The sequence below is a fragment of the Charadrius vociferus genome, unplaced genomic scaffold (assembly GCF_000708025.1).
Source record: "Charadrius vociferus isolate BGI_N301 unplaced genomic scaffold, ASM70802v2 scaffold120, whole genome shotgun sequence".
NCBI classification, from domain to species: domain Eukaryota; kingdom Metazoa; phylum Chordata; class Aves; order Charadriiformes; family Charadriidae; genus Charadrius; species Charadrius vociferus.
In genome coordinates, this window is record NW_009647030.1 from 63,137 (window position 1) to 68,273 (window position 5,137).

At 51.9% G+C, this 5,137-nt stretch overlaps 1 pseudogene; it reads right to left on the reverse strand.

The window, feature by feature from the left end:
* Window positions 1-3,240, reverse strand: part of LOC104295798 — a 19,543-nt pseudogene extending 16,303 nt beyond the window's left edge.
* Window positions 3,241-5,137: the final 1,897 nt, after the last annotated feature.

Below are 5,137 nucleotides of genomic sequence, written 5' to 3' on the forward strand. Positions count from 1 at the left end.
AGCCTCCACACAGTAGAGAGTTTCTGAGCATCCTTAGATCCCTTACTAACTTCGTCCCACAGAGCGGCACCTATCAGGTCCCAGGTATGAGTAGCATAAATCGCATCAACTGTGGGGATCATATTTCTATCACGCGCCCACACTAACAGCGCTTTCAAGGCATGCTCATTATACTTAATCCTCTCCTAGAGAGCATATGTTGGAGGAGTTTCACTGCTGCTTCCTGCTCCTTAGCTTGCGCGGACCCCATCTCCTCCCCGGCCGCTCACCTGATCAGGGCAAGATTCCCAGGCTATTTTGCCACTTAAGTGCGCTTATTCCTTTTTCCGAGTGCCGGGGCAGCACTCACCTCACGACCGGCCTTTCCGACCCCTCTTCCCGTCAGGTCATCAGAATATCCAACACTGAACTGAGGGTCCCTCGTTCGGGCGCCACTTGTTGACGCGGAAGCACAGACAGATACACAACGACCAATATGATCAGGGTAAATGCCACTTTATTGCACAGAGAGCTCAGCTAATAGAGACAGTTCTCTCCTGCGCCACGCAACACTCAAGCAGCAATTAGTTACATGCATAATTCAAGCGAGCTTCTCTACTATATGATTGGCTAGCCCCAGCTGTTCACACAGTTATCTACCTCCATGTTTTACTCAAAATCCTGCTTATCGGTACATTCAGCAACAGTTCTTTCCTCCCTCTACATAACTCAGCCGTTCACAAAACACAATTTGACCTTCGACATTCCTTGAAGCTTACACTGTTGTCAACAAATCCTCAGTGCTTGGGGTGCTCACAGGGTGACCGTTGATCTCTAAAAATTCTCCCACACAACCCAACCTCCTCTGGACCAACCCAACCTTCCTTAGACCTTCTGGAGACCATCCCCATGGACCTCACCTTCATCTCCTCCTCCAGCTGCCTCTTGAGGTCCTCCATCTGCTCAGTGTAGGACTGCTTGCCCCTGCTGAGCTGGGAGATGAGGGCCTCCTTCTCCTCCAGCTGCCAGGACAGCTCTCCTGCACGGGCAGGGGAGAGCTTTAGGGATGGAGATGTGGGCAGGGGGGTGGAGATGTGGGGTGGGGAGCGCCACGGGTCAGGGCTCCCACCATTCTCGGTCTGGAGCTTGGCTCACTGGGTGGTGGTGTCGTTGAGGACGCGTTGGGTCTCCTCCAGATTGGCCCGGTGCTTGGCCGCCTGGTCCTCCATGGTGCGGGACACCTTCTCCATGGCCACCTGGGTGGAGCGTGGCACACAGGGGAGGGCTGCAGCAGACAGCCGGTGGCCACGGTGTGGACAAGAGTTCCGCCTGGGCCTCCTCCTACTTTGGTCTTGATCAACTGCTCCACGTTGGAGCATGGTCCAGCTCCAGCTTGAGCTCACTCTTCTCCTTCTCCAGCTTCTGCAGGAAGTCGATCTGCTCGCTGAGCTCAGCCACGCTGTCAGCGTGCTTCTTGCGCAGAGTGGCGGCTGTGGCCTTGTGCTGCAGCATGGCTTCCTCCAGGTCCCGCCGCATCTTCTGGAACTCTGTCTCCCGCTTCTTGTTGAGCTCCAGCTGCACCAAGGTGGTCCCACCTGCCTCCTCCAGACACTCACTGATCTCCTCCAGCTCCCGCAACAACTCCAAGTGCAGCTTCTCCACCTTAGCCCTGCCCGTCTGCTCCACCTCCGTCTCCTCCTCCAGCTCCTCAATCCCCGCCTGCGCCCGGGCACAAGGATGGGAATGGAGACACCCTCAGAGGCCTTGTCTCTGCCCAACTTAGCTGCTCAACCAACCCACCCAGCTGGAGACTCTTCAACTCAAGTCAAGTCAACCCATCCAGTTGGAGACTCTTCAACTACACCAAGTGGAGACTCAGCTCAACCCAGCCGAACTCACTGGAGACACTTCCACCCAACTCAATCAGCTGGAGACTCTTCAACTCAGATCAACTCAACCCAACCAGCTAGAGACTCTTCAACCCAACAAGCTGGAGATTCTCCAGCCCAACCAGCTGGACACTCTTCAACTCAACCCATCCAGTTGGAGACTCTTCAACTCAGCTCAACCCAACCCAACTCATTGGAGACACTTCAGCTCAACCCAACCCAACCTGCTGGAGACTCTTCGACTCAAGTCGACTCAACACAATCAACTGGAGACTCTTAATCTCAACCCAGCTAACTGGAGATTCTTCAAATCCACTCAAGACAACCCAACTCACTCTAACCCATCCCAACCAGCTGGACACTAACCCAACCCAACCGGCTGGAGATTCTGCAGCTCAACCCATGTAGGTAGAGCGTCCACCCCTCACCTGCAGCTCCTTCAGCTTCTTCTGGAGCTGCAGGGCCAGCGCCTGCACATCCTCCATCTTGCCGTTCTGCTGGCGGCTCTCAAAATCTTTCCTGCGGAAGATGGTGGAGAGGGCTGAGGGCCCTCCCTGCAACCCCAGCCCAGGTGGGACCTGGGAGGGAGATCCCGCCTCACTTCTTCAGCTTATCCTCCAGCCGCTGTTTGTTATTCTCCAGTTCCATGATGTTCTCCTGGGTCAGCTTCAGGTCACCTTCCAGCTTCTGCTTGGCCTATTCAAGGTCCATCCAGATCTTCTTCTCCTGCTCCAGGGAGCCTTCGAGCTGTGTGCAAACACAGAAACGGGGAGAAACCTCAGGTTTTCATCGTCTCTGCCCCAGGAAGCTCCTCAGCAGTGGCCATGGTGGCACCGGCCAACAGTCACGTCATTTGCCTGCTGTTCCAGCTTGACTTTGGCCTTAGTCGAGGTGTTGACCTTGTCTTCCTCTGCCTGCAGGTCATCCAGCGCTTGCTGGTGAGCATCCTGCAGGGCCTTCTTCTCCTTCGTCAGCTTGGCAATGGTCTCGTCCAGCCTGGCCATCTCCTCTGTCAGGTTCTTGACCTGCGGGAGGAGAAACGTCAGACCTGAAGGGCCAGAGGTGGGGCAGAGCTGGGGGAGGTTCTTGGTGGCCTTGTCCAATGAGGCCACTTGGATGCAGGAGAACCCAAAGGGCCTTGGGGTTGTCTTGATGCAGTCGAACCCAAGTGGCTTGGGTCTCCTCAACCCGACCCAACCAGCCTTGGGGATCCTCAGCCCATCCCAACCAGCCATGGGGCTCCTCAGAACCTGTTCACGTTGGCTTGAGTTACGTCAAGCCCCCTCACCTTATTCTCGGTGGCATGTTTATCCTCCTCCACCTCAGCCAAAGAACACTCCAAGTCATCTCCTTGCCAGGAAGCCACAGGCATGGGGGGAACTCACCTGGTTCTCACAGGCCCTTCCCTCAGCATCCATCTGGATATATTTGGTGCTTAGCTGTGACCGGTCTTTGTGCACAGACAATCATAAAAGGACAACCGTTTCCTACGAGATGGTCAAAAAGGCCCTGTTATGGCCAGAAAAGCTCACCGTGAGCTCTGGAGGAAACAAGAAAGATTATAAAAAGCAATAGAAAAGAGTCATTGTCTTTGGATGCTAAGGAAGAGGGTTGCCCAGAGAATGCAGCAGGAAGGAAGGTCCCTCCTGTGCCGATCAGCGATGAGAAGCGTTTCCATCCTGTGTGTGTGGCTCAGCCCGGCAGGTGGGGAACGCCACTGCTGGGGGTGGCTGCCATCAGCCGTGCCCCATGAGCTGACCTTGCTCTTTTCTTCTTGAACTCCTCACACTTGGATGGCCCTCAGGGAACATCCATGAGCCCGGAGGATGCACAAAACTCCTGGGGTGAGGTGCCATCACTGCAGGGGAAAAGGAAGGTGGTTTGGGGCACACGGGCGTGCAGGGAGAGAGCGGTGTGGGTGTAGCAATGAGTACCTTGAAGGCAGGAAGGGGAAATGAAATCATAGAATCATAGAATGGTTTAGGTTGGAAAGGACCTTGAAGATCATTGAGTTCCAACCCCTCTGCCATAGGCAGGGACACCTCCCACCAGACCAGGTTGCCCAAGGCCACGTCCAGCCTGGCCTTGAACACCTCTGGGGATGGCGCCTCAACAACCTCTCTGGGTTCCAGTGCCTCACCACCCTTAAAGTGAAACATTTCTTCCTAATGTTTAATCTAAACCTGCCCTCTTCCAGTTTATATCCATTCCCCCTCTTCCTATCACTACATGCCCTAGTAAAAAGTCCTTCCCCAGCTCTCCTGTAGGCCCCCTTTAGGTACTGGAAGGCCGCAATAAGATCTCCCCGGAGCCTTCTCTTCTCCAGGCTGAACAGCCCCAACTCTCTTAGCCGCTCCTCATAGGAGAGGTGCTCCAGCCGTCGGAGTCAAACAGACAATCTGCAGAGCACTTGCTCTGCAACTCAATGCCCTGGGCAAACAGCAGCCCAATGTTCAAGAAAGTACAAATGACAAACTCAGAAGACAAAATAGTTTAAAGAGATTTTCCCATTTGTGCAATTTCTAAAACAAAACAACACTCCCAAAGAAAAATAAAGCAAACATCTCCCTCTTCTCCCCCCCAAAAAGCGTCCTAAATTTTCCAGAGCATAAAGCAAGCTAGCTGTGGTGATAGTTCTGATGTGATGTTCTGATAAAATTCCAGCTGTGTTTCTTCATCATAAAATCTACCAGAGATACTCTGGGTCTTGTATGATTCTCTTTTCCCCTAGAATTCTTAGTGTCATTGGTACAATTAAGAAAGGAATTTATAAAGAATATGACAGAAGCAAACAAGAAAAAGAATGAGAGATACTGTGCATGTACAAGAGAGAGGATGTGTGAGAGAGGACAAGATAACAAACGAAAGACAAAACCTCATGGATGGCAAAGGAAATCTACAAATACATTTTATAAAGTACTGCTTTTTGATCCCCTGGAATTCATTTACACAACAGTCCACCCAGTGTGAATGCTGCCTTCTCCCCATCTTTTCATTCCTTTTAGATTTTCTGGCCTGCCTGTCAGAAGTGTCTGCTTTAACTTCAGGTAGGTATACTGATTTTTAGTACAACCCCAGCAAAGGACACTAAAATTAATAGTATGTTAGTATTTGTTAAATCCTCTCTGAAGTTATGCAGTACTCCTACTCTGTTACTCATATTTCTTTATGCTTATTAACCACTTCACCTTAGAGCAGGAATTTATCAATTAATGCATGTTTGCATTATGGAATCCTTGTCATATGGTGTAGAAACATCTTTTTGGTGT